Raw genomic sequence first — 15,656 nt, 5'->3', positions numbered from 1 at the left:
CCAACACTGTCTTTTTGAAAGCTTTGCTGCCCCGTGTGAGGATCGAACTCACGACCTTCAGATTATGATATTGACGCACTACCTACTGCGCTAACGAGGCCCTTTTTGCCAAAATATCCAAAATGAAGAAAAAAATATCACTACCGAACGTCAGATTTTTACAGTGATGTTGAAACCACCGTGCCAAAATGTATGTATGGTCTGAAATTCGACAACCCCTGAGAAAAAAGATTGATTTCATTCTAAAGTAATACATATCGATATGGACCTTACGATGTGGTATCCACCTTGACAAAAGTATGTATTGTGTGAAAGTCCAAAACAACAGTGAATTCATTTTCACCAAACACTGTCTTTTTGAAAGGTTTGCTGCCCCGTGTGAGGATCGAACTCACGACCTTCAGATTATGAGACTGACACGCTACCTACTGCGCTAACGAGGCCCTTCTTGTAAAAATATCCAAAATGAAGAAAAAAATATCGATTCCCGAACGTCAGATTTTTACAGTGATGTTGAAACCACCGTGCCAAAATGTATGTATCGTCTGAAATTCGACAACCCCTGAGAAAAAAGATTGATTTCATTCTAAAGTAATACATATCGATATGGACCTTACGATGTGGTATCCACCTTGACAAAAGTATGTATTGTGTGAAAGTCCAAAACAACAGTCAATTCCTTTTCAGCCAACACTGTCTTTTTGAAAGGTTTGCTGCCCCGTGTGAGGATCGAACTCACGACCTTCAGATTATGAGACTGACGCGCTACCTACTGCGCTAACGAGGCCCTTCTTGTAAAAATATCCAAAATGAAGAAAAAAATATCGATTCCCGAACGGCAGATTTTTACAGTGATGTTGAAACCACCGTGCCAAAATGTATGTATGGTCTGAAATTCGACAACCCCTGAGAAAAAAGATTGATTTCAATCTAAAGTAATACATATCGATATGGACCTTACGATGTGGTATCCACCTTGACAAAAGTATGTATTGTGTGAAAGTCCAAAACAACAGTGAATTCATTTTCACCTTCAGCCAACACTGTCTTTTTAAAGGTTTGCTGCCCCGTGTGAGGATCGAACTCACGACCTTCAGATTATGAGACTGACGCACTACCTACTGCGCTAACGAGGCCCTTCTTGTAAAAATATCCAAAATGAAGAAAAAAATATCGATTCCCGAACGGCAGATTTTTACAGTGATGTTGAAACCACCGTGCCAAAATGTATGTATCGTCTGAAATTCGACAACCCCTGAGACAAAAAGATTGATTTCATTCTAAAGTAATACATATCGATATGGACCTTACGATGTGGTATCCACCTTGACAAAAGTATGTATTGTTTGAAAGTCCAAAACGACAGTGAATTCATTTTCACTTCATCTTCAGCCAACACTGTCTTTTTGAAAGCTTTGCTGCCCCGTGTGAGGATCGAACTCATGACCTTCAGATTATGATATTGACGCACTACCTACTGCGCTAACGAGGCCCTTTTTGCCAAAATATCCAAAATGAAGAAAAAAATATCACTACCGAACGTCAGATTTTTACAGTGATGTTGAAACCACCGTGCCAAAATGTATGTATCGTCTGAAATTCGACAACCCCTGAGAAAAAAAGATTGATTTCATTCTAAAGTAATACATATCGATATGGACCTTACGATGTGGTATCCACCTTGACAAAAGTATGTATTGTGTGAAAGTCCAAAACAGCAGTGCATTCATTTTCACCAAACACTGTCTTTTTGAAATGTTTGCTGCCCCGTGTGAGGATCAAACTCACGACCTTCAGATTATGAGACTGACACGCTACCTACTGCGCTAACGAGGACCTTCTTGTAAAATATCCAAAATGAAGAAAAAAATATAGATTCCCGAACGGCAGATTTTTACAGTGATGTTAAAACCACCGTGCCAAAATGTATGTATTGTCTGAAATTCGACAACCCCTGAGAAAAAAAGATTGATTTCATTCTAAAGTAATACATATCGATATGGACCTTACGATGTGGTATCCACCTTGACAAAAGTATGTATTGTGTGAAAGTCCAAAAAGACAGTCAATTCCTTTTCAGCCAACACTGTCTTTTTAAAAGGTTTGCTGCCCCATGTGAGGATCGAACTCACGACCTTCAGATTATGAGACTGACGCGCTACCTACTGCGCTAACGAGGCCCTTCTTGTAAAATATCCAAAATGAAGAAAAAAATATAGATTCCCGAACGGCAGATTTTTACAGTGATGTTAAAACCACCGTGCCAAAATGTATGTATTGTCTGAAATTCGACAACCCCTGAGAAAAAAAGATTGATTTCATTCTAAAGTAATACATATCGATATGGACCTTACGATGTGGTATCCACCTTGACAAAAGTATGTATTGTGTGAAAGTCCAAAACAACAGTGAATTCCTTTTCAGCCAACACTGTCTTTTTGAAAAGTTTGCTGCCCCGTGTGAGGATCGAACTCACGACCTTAGGATTATGAGACTAATGCGCTACCTACTGCGCTAACGAGGCCATTCTTGCAAAAATATCCAAAATGAAGAAAAAATATCGAAAACTTCAGATTTTGACAGTGATGTTGAAACCACCGTGCCAAAATGTATGTAATAATATTTTATATGTGATGTTGAAACCACCGTCTACAAAATGGTCCCGGGGAATGGTCCTGAACAAGCGCCATGCTCTACCCTGAGCTACAGAAAAAATGTATGTATGATTGAAATTTCCCTGAGAAAAAAGATTGATTTAATTCTAAAGTAATACATATCGATATGGACCTTACGATGTGGTATCCACCTTGACAAAAGTATGTATTGTGTGAAAGTCCAAAACGACAGTCTATTCATTTTCACCTTCAGCCAACACTGTCTTTTTAAAAGCTTTGCTGCCCCTTGTGAGGATCGAACTCACGACCTTCAGATTATGAGACTGACGCGCTACCTACTGCGCTAACGAGGCCCTTCTTGTAAAAATTTCCAAAAAGAAGAAGAAAAAATATTGATACCGAACTTCAGATTTTTACAGTGATGTTGAAACCACCGTGCCAAAATGTATGTATGGTCTGAAATTCGACAACCCCTGATAAAAAAAGATTGATTTCATTCTAAAGTAATAAATATCGATATGGACCTTACGATGTGGTATCCACCTTGACAAAAGTGTGTATTGTGTGAAAGTACAAAATAACAGTGAATTCCTTTTCAGCCAACACTGTGTTTTTGAAAGGTTTGCTGGCCCGTGTGAGGATCGAACTCACGACCTTCAGATTATGAGACTGACGCGCTACCTACTGCGCTAACGAGGCCCTTCTTGTAAAATATCCAAAATGAAGAAAAAAATATAGATTCCCGAACGGCAGATTTTTACAGTGATGTTACAACCACCGTGCCAAAATGTATGTATCGTCTGAAATTCGACAATCCCTGAGAAAAAAAGATTGATTTCATTCTAAAGTAATACATATCGATGTGGACCTTCCGATGTGGTATCCACCTTGACAAAAGTATGTATTGTGTGAAAGTCCAAAACGACAGTGTATTCATTTTCACCTTCAGCCAACACTGTCTTTTTAAAAGCTTTGCTGACCCTTGTGAGGATCGAACTCACGACCTTCAGATTATGAGACTGACGCGTTACCTACTGCGCTAACGAGGCCCTTCTTGTGAAATATCCAAAATGAAGAAAAAAATATAGATTCCCGAACGGCAGATTTTTACAGTTATGTTACAACCACCGTGCCAAAATGTATGTATCGTCTGAAATTCGACAACCCCTGAGAAAAAAGATTGATTTCATTCTAAAGTAATACATATCGATATGGACCTTACGATGTGGTATCCACCTTGACAAAAGTATGTATTGTGTGAAAGTCCAAAGCAACAGTGAATTCCTTTTCAGCCAACACTGTCTTTTTGAAAGGTTTGCTGCCCCATGTGTGGATCAAACTCACGACTTTAGGATTATGAGAGTAACGCGCTACCTACTGCGCTAACGAGGCCATTCTTGCAAAAATTGCCAAAATGAAGAAAAAAATATCGATACCGACTTCAGATTTTGACAGTGATGTTGAAACCACCGTGCCAAAATGTATGTATCGTCTGAAATTCGACAACTCCTGAGAAAAAAAGATTGATTTCATTCTAAAGTAATACATATCGATATGGACCTTACGATGTGGTATCCACCTTGACAAAAGTATGTATTGTGTGAAAGTCCAAAATGACAGTCAATTCCTTTTCAGCCAACACTGTGTTTTTGAAAGGTTTGCTGCCCCGTGTGAGGATCAAACTCACAACCTTCAGATTATGAGACTGACGCGCTACCTACTGCGCTAACGAGGCCCTTCTTGTAAAACATCCAAAATGAAGAAAAAAATATCGATTCCCGAACGGCAGATTTTTACAGTGATGTTAAAACCACCGTGCCAAAATGTATGTATCGTCTGAAATTCGACAACCCCTGAGAAAAAAGATTGATTTCATTCTAAAGTAATACATATCGATATGGACCTTACGATGTGGTATCCACCTTGACAAAAGTATGTATTGTGTGAAAGTCCAAAACAACAGTGAATTCATTTTCACCAAACACTGTCTTTTTGAAATTTTTGCTGCCCCGTGTGAGGATCGAACTCAAGACATTTTTTACATTTACATGTAAGTCATTTAGCAGACGCTCTTACCCAGAGCGACTTACAAATTGGTGCATTCACCTTATGACATCCAGTGGAACAGTCACTTTACAATAGTGCATCTAAAACTTAAGGGGGGGTGAGAGGGATTACTTATCCTATCCTAGGTATTCCTTAAAGAGGTGGGGTTTCAGGTGTCTCCGGAAGGTGGTGATTGACTCCGCTGTCCTGGCGTCGTGAGGGAGTTTGTTCCACCATTGGGGGGCCAGGGCAGCGAACAGTTTTGACTGGGCTGAGCGGGAGCTGTACTTCCTCAGTGGTAGGGAGGCGAAGGCCAGAGGTGGATGAACGCAGTGCCCTTGTTTGGGTGTAGGGCCTGATCAGAGCCTGGAGGTACTGAGGTGCCGTTCCCCTCACAGCTCCGTAGGCAAACCATGGTCTTGTAGCGGATGCGAGCTTCAACTGGAAGCCAGTGGAAGAACGGAGGAGCGGGGTGACGTGAGAGAACTTGGGAAGGTTGAACACCAGACGGGCTGCGGCGTTCTGGATGAGTTGAAGGGGTTTAATGGCACAGGCAGGGAGCCCAGCCAACAGCGAGTTGCAGTAATCCAGACGGGAGATGACAAGTGCCTGGATTAGGACCTGCGCCGCTTCCTGTTGTGAGGCAGGGTCGTACTCTGCGGATGTTGTAGAGCATGAACCTACAGGAACGGGCCACCGCCTTGATGTTGGTTGAGAACGACAGGGTGTTGTCCAGGATCACGCCAAGGTTCTTGGCGCTCTGGGAAAGGACACAATGGAGTTGTCAACCGTGATGGCGAGATCATGGAACGGGCAGTCCTTCCCCCTGGGAGGAAGAGCAGCTCCGTCTTGCCGAGGTTCAGCTTGAGGTGGTGATCAGTCATCCACACTGATATGTCTGCCAGACATGCAGAGATGCGATTCGCCACCTGGTCATCAGAAGGGGGAAAGGAGAAGATTAATTGTGTGTCGTCTGCATAGCAATGATAAGAGAGACCATGTGAGGTTATGACAGAGCCAAGTGACTTGGTGTATAGCGAGAATAGGAGAGGGCCAAGAACAGAGCCCTGGGGGACACCAGTGGTGAGAGCGCGTGGTGAGGAGACAGATTCTCGCCACGCCACCTGGTAGGAGCGACCTGTCAGGTAGGACGCAATCCAAGCGTGGGCCGCGCCGGAGATGCCCAACTCGGAGAGGGTGGAGAGGAGGATCTGATGGTTCACAGTATCGAAGGCAGCCGATAGATCTAGAAGGATGAGAGCAGAGGAGAGAGAGTTAGCTTTAGCAGTGCGGAGCGCCTCCGTGATACAGAGGAGAGCAGTCTCAGTTGAATGACTAGTCTTGAAACCTGACTGATTTGGATCAAGAAGGTCATTCAGAGAGAGATAGCGGGAGAGCTGGCCAAAGACCTTCAGATTATGAGACTGACACGCTACCTACTGCGCTAACGAGGCCATTCTTGTAAAAATATCCAAAAAGAAGAAAGAAAAATATCGATACCGAACGTCAGATTTTTACAGTGATGTTGAAACCATCGTGCCAAAATGTATGTCTGGTCTGAAATTCGACAACTCCTGAGAAAAAAGATTGATTTCAATCTAAAGTAATACATATCGATATGGACCTTACGATGTGGTATCCACCTTGACAAAAGTATGTATTGTGTGAAAGTCCAAAACGACAGTGTATTCATTTTCACCTTCAGGCAACACTGTCTTTTTAAAAGCTTTGCTGCCCCATGTGAGGATCGAAATCACGACCTTCAGATTATGAGACTGACGCGCTACCTACTGCGCTAACGAGGCCCTTCTTGTAAAATATCCAAAATGAAGGAAAAAAATATCGATACCGACTTCAGATTTTGACAGTGATGTTGAAACCACCGTGCCAAAATGTATGTATCGTCTGAAATTCGACAATCCCTGAGAAAAAAGATTGATTTCATTCTAAAGTAATACATATCGATATGGACCTTACGATGTGGTATCCACCTTGACAAAAGTATGTATTGTGTGAAAGTCCAAAACGACAGTGTATTCATTTTCACCTTCAGGCAACACTGTCTTTTTAAAAGCTTTGCTGCCCCATGTGAGGATCGAAATCACGACCTTCAGATTATGAGACTGACGCGCTACCTACTGCGCTAACGAGGCCCTTCTTGTAAAATATCCAAAATGAAGAAAAAAATATCGATACCGACTTCAGATTTTGACAGTGATGTTGAAACCACCGTGCCAAAATGTATGTATCGTCTGAAATTCGACAATCCCTGAGAAAAAAAGATTGATTTCATTCTAAAGTAATACATATCGATATGGACCTTACGATGTGGTATCCACCTTGACAAAAGTATGTATTGTGTGAAAGTACAAAAAGCCAACACTGTCTTTTTAAAAGTTTTGCTGCCCCGTGTGAGGATCGAACTCAAGACCTTCAGATTATGAGACTGACGCGCTACCAACTGCGCTAACGAGGCCCTTTTTGCCAAAATATCCAAAATGAAGAAAAAAATATCACTACCGAACGTCAGATTTTTACAGTGATGTTGAAACCACCGTGCCAAAATGTATGTATGGTCTGAAATTCGACAACCCCTGAGAAAAAAAGATTGATTTCATTCTAAAGTAATACATATCGATATGGACCTTACGATGTGGTATCCACCTTGACAAAAGTATGTATTGTGTGAAAGTCCAAAACGACAGTGAATTCCTTTTCAGCCAACACTGTCTTTTTGAAAGGTTTGCTGCCCCGTGTGTGGATCGAACTCACGACCTTAGGATTATGAGACTAACGCGCTACCTAATGCGCTAACAAGGCCATTATTGTAAAAATATCCAAAAAGAAGAAAAAAAAATATCGATACCGAACGTCAGATTTTTACAGTGATGTTGAAACCATCGTGCCAAAATGTATGTCTGGTCTGAAATTCGACAACCCCTGAGAAAAAAAGATTGATTTCATTCTAAAGTAATACATATCGATATGGACCTTACGATGTGGTATCCACCTTGACAAAAGTGTGTATTGTGTGAAAGTACAAAATAACAGTGAATTCATTTTCACTTAATCTTGAGCCAACACTGTCTTTTGAAAGTTTTGCTGCCCCGTGTGAGGATCGAACTCACAACCTTCAGATTATGAGACTGACGCTCTACCTACTGCGCTAACAAGGCCCTTCTTGAAAAAATATCCAAAAAGAAGAAAAAAAAATATTGATACCGAACGTCAGATTTTTACAGTGATGTTGAAACCACCGTGCCAAAATGTATGTCTGATCTGAAATTCGACAACCCCTGAGAAAAAAGATTGATTTCATTCTAAAGTAATACATATCGATATGGACCTTACGATGTGGTATCCACCTTGACAAAAGTATGTATTGTTTGAAAGTCCAAAATGACAGTGAATTCATTTTCACTTCATCTTCAGCCAACACTGTCTTTTTGAAAGCTTTGCTGCCCCGTGTGAGGATCGAACTCATGACCTTCAGATTATGATGTTGACGCACTACCTACTGCGCTAACGAGGCCCTTTTTGCCAAAATATCCAAAATGAAGAAAAAAATATCACTACCGAACGTCAGATTTTGACAGTGATGTTGAAACCACCGTGCCAAAATGTATGTATGGTCTGAAATTCGACAACCCCTGAGAAAAAAGATTGATTTCATTCTAAAGTAATACATATCGATATGGACCTTACGATGTGGTATCCACCTTGACAAAAGTATGTATTGTGTGAAAGTCCAAAACAACAGTGAATTCATTTTCAGCCAACACTGTCTTTTTGAAAGGTTTGCTGCCCCGTGTGAGGATCGAACTCACAACCTTCAGATTATGAGACTGACGCGCTACCGACTGCGCTAACGAGGCCAATCTTGCAAAAATATCCGAAATGAAGAAAAAAAATATCGATTCCCGAACTTCAGATTTTTACAGTGATGTTGAAACCACCGTGCCAAAATGTATGTATCGTCTGAAATTCGACAACCCCTGAGAAAAAAGATTGATTTCATTCTAAAGTAATACATATCGATATGGACCTTACGATGTGGTATCCACCTTGACAAAAGTATGTATTGTTTGAAAGTCCAAAACAACAGTGAATTCATTTCATCTTCAGCCAACACTGTCTTTTTGAAAGCTTTGCTGCCCCGTGTGAGGATCGAACTCATGACCTTCAGATTATGATATTGACGCACTACCTACCGCGCTAACGAGGCCCTTTTTGCCAAAATATCCAAAATGAAGAAAAAAATATCACTACCGAACGTCAGATTTTTACAGTGATGTTGAAACCACCGTGCCAAAATGTATGTATCGTCTGAAATTCGACAACCCCTGAGAAAAAAAAAGATTGATTTCATTCTAAAGTAATACATATCGATATGGACCTTACGATGTGGTATCCACCTTGACAAAAGTATGTATTGTGTGAAAGTCCAAAACACAGTGCAATTCCTTTTCAGCCAACACTGTCTTTTTGAAAGGTTTGCTGCCCCGTGTGTGGATCGAACTCACGACCTTCAGATTATGAGACTAACGCGCTACCTACTGCGCTAACGAGGCCATTCTTGTAAAAATATCCAAAATGAAGAAAAAAAATATCGATACCGAACGTCAGATTTTTACAGTGATGTTGAAACCATCGTGCCAAAATGTATGTCTGGTCTGAAATTCGACAACTCCTGAGAAAAAAGATTGATTTCAATCTAAAGTAATACATATCGATATGGACCTTACGATGTGGTATCCACCTTGACAAAAGTATGTATTGTGTGAAAGTCCAAAACACAGTGAATTCATTTTCACCTTCAGCCAACACTGTCTTTTTGAAAGTTTTGCTGCCCCGTGTGAGGATCGAACTCACGACCTTCAGATTATGAGACTGACGCGCTACCTACTGCGCTAACGAGGCCCTTCTTGTAAAAATATCCAAAATGAAGAAAAAAAATATATCATTCCCGAACGGCAGATTTTTACAGTGATGTTGAAACCACCGTGCCAAAATGTATGTATCGTCTGAAATTCGACAACCCCTGAGAAAAAAGATTGATTTCATTCTAAAGTAATACATATCGATATGGACCTTACGATGTGGTATCCACCTTGACAAAAGTATGTATTGTGTGAAAGTCCAAAACAACAGTGAATTCATTTTCTTTTTCAGCCAACACTGTCTTTTTGAAAGGTTTGCTGCCCCGTGTGAGGATCGAACTCACGACCTTCAGATTATGAGACTAACGCGCTACCTACTGCGCTAACGAGGCCATTCTTGCAAAAATATCCAAAATAAAGAAAAAAATATCGATACCGAACGTCAGATTTTTACAGTGATGTTGAAACCATCGTGCCAAAATGTATGTCTGGTCTGAAATTCGACAACTCCTGAGAAAAAAAGATTGATTTCAATCTAAAGTAATACATATCGATATGGACCTTACGATGTGGTATCCACCTTGACAAAAGTATGTATTGTGTGAATGTCCAAAACAGCAGTGAATTCATTTTCACCTTCAGCCAACACTGTCTTTTTGAAAGGTTTGCTGCCCCGTGTGAGGGTCGAACTCACGACCTTCAGATTATGAGACTGACGCGCTACCTACTGCGCTAACGAGGCCCTTCTTGTAAAATATCCAAAATGAAGAAAAAAATATAGATTCCCGAACGGCAGATTTTTACAGTGATGTTAAAACCACCGTGCCAAAATGTATGTATCGTCTGAAATTCGACAACCCCTGAGAAAAAAGATTGATTTCATTCTAAAGTAATACATATCGATATGGACCTTACGATGTGGTATCCACCTTGACAAAAGTATGTATTGTGTGAAAGTCCAAAACAACAGTGAATTCCTTTTCAGCCAACACTGTCTTTTTGAAAGGTTTGCTGCCCCGTGTGTGGATCGAACTCACGACCTTAGGATTATGAGACTAACGCGCTACCTACTGCGCTAACGAGGCCATTCTTGCAAAAATATCCAAAATGAAGAAAAAAATATCGATACCGACTTCAGATTTTGACAGTGATGTTGAAACCACCGTGCCAAAATCTATGTATCGTCTGAAATTCGACAACCCCTGAGAAAAAAGATTGATTTCATTCTAAAGTAATACATATCGATATGGACCTTACGATGTGGTATCCACCTTGACAAAAGTATGTATTGTGTGAAAGTCCAAAACAGACAGTGTATTCATTTTCAGCCAACACTGTCTTTTTGAAAGGTTTGCTGCCCCGTGTGAGGATCGAACTCACGACCTTCAGATTATGAGACTGACGCGCTACCTACTGCGCTAACGAGGCCCTTCTTGTAAAATATCCAAAATGAAGAAAAAAATATCGATACCGACTTCAGATTTTGACAGTGATGTTGAAACCACCGTGCCAAAATGTATGTATCGTCTGAAATTCGACAACCCCTGAGAAAAAAAGATTGATTTCATTCTAAAGTAATACATATCGATATGGACCTTACGATGTGGTATCCACCTTGACAACACAGGTATCTTTTGGTTATCACTACGGCAACAGCTTCCAGGAACGACACAATATTTACATCTTACAGTTATTCAGAAAATAAGCAAAAGGAATAGAACAACAATATGTACATAACTGCCAAGTGGTACGCTAAAAACAAAGCATTTTCTATACAACATGTCGGTCTTATTTTTTTTAGCTAGCTAGCTACTAGTACACGTCTATATAGCAAGTTGGAGACCGGGACTTCAGTGCTCCAATATTGGCCAAATAAGTATTTTTCGGTTGTGAACTCCTGAGAAAAAAATATTGAGTTCATTCTAAAGTAATACATATCGATATGGACCTTACGATGTGGTATCCACCTTGACAAAAGTATGTATTGTGTGAAAGTACAAAATAACAGAGTATTCATTTTCACCTTCAGCCAACACTGTCTTTTTAAAAGCTTTGCTGCCCCGTGTGCGGATCGAACTCACGACCTTCAGATTATGAGACCGACGCGCTACCTACTGCGCTAACGAGGCCATTATTGTAAAAATATCCAAAAAGAAGAAAAACAAATATCGATACCGAACATCAGATTTTTACAGTGATGTTGAAACCACCGTGCCAAAATGTTTGTATGGTCTGAAATTCGACAACTCCTGAGAAAAAAAGATTGAGTTCATTCTAAAGTAATACATATCGATATGGACCTTACGATGTGGTATCCACCTTGACAAAAGTGTGTATTGTGTGAAAGTCCAAAAACAGTGAATTCATTTTCACCTTCAGCCAACACTGTCTTTTTAAAGCTTTGCTGCCCCGTGTGAGGATCGAACTCACGACCTTCAGATTATGAGACTGACGCGCTACCTACTGCGCTAACGAGGCCATTCTTGCAAAAATATCCAAAATAAAGAAAAAAATATCGATTCCCGAACGTCAGATTTTTACAGTGATGTTGAAACCACCGTGCCAAAATGTATGTATCGTCTGAAATTCGACAACCCCTGAGAAAAAAGATTGATTTCATTCTAAAGTAATACATATCGATATGGACCTTACGATGTGGTATCCACCTTGACAAAAGTATGTATTGTTTGAAAGTCCAAAACGACAGTGAATTCATTTTCACTTCAGCCAACACTGTCTTTTTAAAAGCTTTGCTGCCCCGTGTGAGGATCGAACTCATGACCTTCAGATTATGATATTGACGCACTACCTACCGCGCTAACGAGGCCCTTTTTGCCAAAATATCCAAAATGAAGAAAAAAATATCACTACCGAACGTCAGATTTTTACAGTGATGTTGAAACCACCGTGCCAAAATGTATGTATCGTCTGAAATTCGACAACCCCTGAGAAAAAAGATTGATTTCATTCTAAAGTAATACATATCGATATGGACCTTACGATGTGGTATCCACCTTGACAAAAGTATGTATTGTGTGAAAGTCCAAAACAACAGTGAATTCCTTTTCAGCCAACACTGTCTTTTTGAAAGGTTTGCTGCCCCGTGTGAGGATCGAACTCACGACCTTCAGATTATGAGACTGACGCGCTACCTACTGCGCTAACGAGGCCATTCTTGCAAAAATATCCAAAATAAAGAAAAAAATATCGATTCCCGAACGTCAGATTTTTACAGTGATGTTGAAACCACCGTGCCAAAATGTATGTATCGTCTGAAATTCGACAACCCCTGAGACAAAAAGATTGATTTCATTCTAAAGTAATACATATCGATGTGTACCTTCCGATGTGGTATCCACCTTGACAAAAGTATGTATTGTGTGAAAGTCCAAAACAACAGTGAATTCATTTTCACCTTCAGCCAACACTGTCTTTTTGAAAGGTTTGCTGCCCCGTGTGAGGATCGAACTCACGACCTTCAGATTATGAGACTGACGCGCTACCTACTGCGCTAACGAGGCCAATCTTGCAAAAATATCCGAAATGAAGAAAAAAAATATCGATTCCCGAACTTCAGATTTTTACAGTGATGTTGAAACCACCTTGCCAAAATGTATGTATCGTCTGAAATTCGACAACCCCTGAGAAAAAAGATTGATTTCATTCTAAAGTAATACATATCGATATGGACCTTACGATGTGGTATCCACCTTGACAAAAGTATGTATTGTGTGAAAGTCCAAAACAGACAGTGAATTCATTTTCACCTTCAGCCAACACTGTCTTTTTGAAAGCTTTGCTGCCCCGTGTGAGGATCGAACTCACGACCTTCAGATTATGAGACTGACGCGCTACCTACTGCGCTAACGAGGCCCTTCTTGCAAAAATATCCAAAATGAAGAAAAAAATATCGATTCCCGAACTTCAGATTTTTACAGTGATGTTGAAACCACCGTGCCAAAATGTATGTATCGTCTGAAATTCGACAACCCCTGAGAAAAAAGATTGATTTCATTCTAAAGTAATACATATTGATATGGACCTTACGATGTGGTATCCACCTTGACAAAAGTGTGTATTGTGTGAAAGTACAAAATAACAGTGTATTCATTTTCACTTCATCTTGAGCCAACACTGTCTTTTTGAAAGCTTTGCTGCCCCGTGTGAGGATCGAACTCACGACCTTCAGATTATGAGACTGACGCGCTACCTACTGCGCTAACGAGGCCCTTCTTATAAAAATATCCAAAATGAAGAAAAAAATATCGATTCCCGAACTTCAGATTTTTACAGTGATGTAGAAACCATCGTGCCAAAATGTATGTCTGGTCTGAAATTCGACAACTCCTGAGAAAAAAAGATTGATTTCAATCTAAAGTAATACATATCGATATGGACCTTACGATGTGGTATCCACCTTGACAAAAGTATGTATTGTGTGAAAGTCCAAAACAACAGTCAATTCCTTTTCAGCCAACACTGTCTTTTTGAAAGGTTTGCTGCCCCGTGTGAGGATCGAACTCACGACCTTAGGATTATGAGACTAACGCGCTACCTACTGCGCTAACGAGGCCATTCTTGCAAAAATATCCAAAATGAAGAAAAAAATATCGATACCGACTTCAGATTTTGACAGTGATGTTGAAACCACCGTGCCAAAATCTATGTATCGTCTGAAATTCGACAATCCCTGAGAAAAAAGATTGATTTCATTCTAAAGTAATACATATCGATGTGGACCTTCCGATGTGGTATCCACCTTGACAAAAGTATGTATTGTGTGAAAGTCCAAAACGACAGTGTATTCATTTTCACCTTCAGCCAACACTGTCTTTTTAAAAGCTTTGCTGCCCCGTGTGAGGATCGAACTCACGACCTTCAGATTATGAGACTGACGCGCTACCTACTGCGCTAACGAGGCCATTCTTGTAAAAATATCCAAAAAGAAGAAAAAAATATCGATACCGAACGTCAGATTTTTACAGTGATGTAGAAACCATCGTGCCAAAATGTATGTCTGGTCTGAAATTCGACAACTCCTGAGAAAAAAAGATTGATTTCAATCTAAAGTAATACATATCGATATGGACCTTACGATGTGGTATCCACCTTGACAAAAGTATGTATTGTGTGAATGTCCAAAACAGCAGTGAATTCATTTTCACCTTCAGCCAACACTGTCTTTTTAAAAGCTTTGCTGCCCCGTGTGAGGATCGAACTCACGACCTTCAGATTATGAGACTGACGCGCTACCTACTGCGCTAACGAGGCCCTTCTTATAAAAATATCCAAAATGAAGAAAAAAATATCAATTCCCGAACTTCAGATTTTTACAGTGATGTTGAAACCACCGTGCCAAAATGTATGTATCGTCTGAAATTCGACAACCCCTGAGAAAAAAGATTGATTTCATTCTAAAGTAATACATATTGATATGGACCTTACGATGTGGTATCCACCTTGACAAAAGTGTGTATTGTGTGAAAGTACAAAATAACAGTGTATTCATTTTCACTTCATCTTGAGCCAACACTGTCTTTTTGAAAGCTTTGCTGCCCCGTGTGAGGATCGAACTCACGACCTTCAGATTATGAGACTGACGCGCTACCTACTGCGCTAACGAGGCCCTTCTTATAAAAATATCCAAAATGAAGAAAAAAATATCGATTCCCGAACTTCAGATTTTTACAGTGATGTAGAAACCATCGTGCCAAAATGTATGTCTGGTCTGAAATTCGACAACTCCTGAGAAAAAAAGATTGATTTCAATCTAAAGTAATACATATCGATATGGACCTTACGATGTGGTATCCACCTTGACAAAAGTATGTATTGTGTGAAAGTCCAAAACAACAGTCAATTCCTTTTCAGCCAACACTGTCTTTTTGAAAGGTTTGCTGCCCCGTGTGAGGATCGAACTCACGACCTTAGGATTATGAGACTAACGCGCTACCTACTGCGCTAACGAGGCCATTCTTGCAAAAATATCCAAAATGAAGAAAAAAATATCGATACCGACTTCAGATTTTGACAGTGATGTTGAAACCACCGTGCCAAAATCTATGTATCGTCTGAAATTCGACAACTCCTGAGAAAAAAAGATTGATTTCATTCT

At 40.2% G+C, this 15,656-nt stretch overlaps 15 non-coding genes across 15 annotated transcripts; all 15 read right to left on the bottom strand.

Moving 5' to 3' along the window:
* Positions 1-370: 370 nt before the first annotated feature.
* trnam-cau lies at positions 371-443 on the bottom strand. Its single transcript has one exon. It is a non-coding gene; the product is annotated as a tRNA-Met (tRNA).
* A 271-nt stretch (positions 444-714) lies between these two features.
* On the bottom strand, positions 715-787 carry trnam-cau. The gene has a single exon. It is a non-coding gene; the product is annotated as a tRNA-Met (tRNA).
* A 1,320-nt stretch (positions 788-2,107) lies between these two features.
* On the bottom strand, positions 2,108-2,180 carry trnam-cau. Its single transcript has one exon. It is a non-coding gene; the product is annotated as a tRNA-Met (tRNA).
* Positions 2,181-8,463: 6,283 nt separating this feature from the next.
* trnam-cau lies at positions 8,464-8,536 on the bottom strand. The gene has a single exon. It is a non-coding gene; the product is annotated as a tRNA-Met (tRNA).
* Positions 8,537-9,508: 972 nt separating this feature from the next.
* On the bottom strand, positions 9,509-9,581 carry trnam-cau. The gene has a single exon. It is a non-coding gene; the product is annotated as a tRNA-Met (tRNA).
* Positions 9,582-10,210: 629 nt separating this feature from the next.
* trnam-cau lies at positions 10,211-10,283 on the bottom strand. Its single transcript has one exon. It is a non-coding gene; the product is annotated as a tRNA-Met (tRNA).
* Positions 10,284-10,896: 613 nt separating this feature from the next.
* Positions 10,897-10,969, bottom strand: trnam-cau. Its single transcript has one exon. It is a non-coding gene; the product is annotated as a tRNA-Met (tRNA).
* Positions 10,970-11,946: 977 nt separating this feature from the next.
* trnam-cau lies at positions 11,947-12,019 on the bottom strand. Its single transcript has one exon. It is a non-coding gene; the product is annotated as a tRNA-Met (tRNA).
* Positions 12,020-12,638: 619 nt separating this feature from the next.
* Positions 12,639-12,711, bottom strand: trnam-cau. Its single transcript has one exon. It is a non-coding gene; the product is annotated as a tRNA-Met (tRNA).
* A 278-nt stretch (positions 12,712-12,989) lies between these two features.
* trnam-cau lies at positions 12,990-13,062 on the bottom strand. The gene has a single exon. It is a non-coding gene; the product is annotated as a tRNA-Met (tRNA).
* A 279-nt stretch (positions 13,063-13,341) lies between these two features.
* trnam-cau lies at positions 13,342-13,414 on the bottom strand. Its single transcript has one exon. It is a non-coding gene; the product is annotated as a tRNA-Met (tRNA).
* Positions 13,415-13,696: 282 nt separating this feature from the next.
* On the bottom strand, positions 13,697-13,769 carry trnam-cau. Its single transcript has one exon. It is a non-coding gene; the product is annotated as a tRNA-Met (tRNA).
* A 620-nt stretch (positions 13,770-14,389) lies between these two features.
* Positions 14,390-14,462, bottom strand: trnam-cau. Its single transcript has one exon. It is a non-coding gene; the product is annotated as a tRNA-Met (tRNA).
* Positions 14,463-14,739: 277 nt separating this feature from the next.
* On the bottom strand, positions 14,740-14,812 carry trnam-cau. The gene has a single exon. It is a non-coding gene; the product is annotated as a tRNA-Met (tRNA).
* Positions 14,813-15,094: 282 nt separating this feature from the next.
* On the bottom strand, positions 15,095-15,167 carry trnam-cau. The gene has a single exon. It is a non-coding gene; the product is annotated as a tRNA-Met (tRNA).
* Between the last annotated feature and the right edge of the window lie 489 nt (positions 15,168-15,656).

The sequence above is a fragment of the Oncorhynchus gorbuscha genome, unplaced genomic scaffold (genome assembly GCF_021184085.1).
Source record: "Oncorhynchus gorbuscha isolate QuinsamMale2020 ecotype Even-year unplaced genomic scaffold, OgorEven_v1.0 Un_scaffold_1096, whole genome shotgun sequence".
Lineage (NCBI taxonomy): Eukaryota > Metazoa > Chordata > Actinopteri > Salmoniformes > Salmonidae > Oncorhynchus > Oncorhynchus gorbuscha.
The sequence above is the reverse complement of the archived record's forward strand: the minus strand, read 5'-3'. Positions and strand labels throughout refer to the sequence as shown.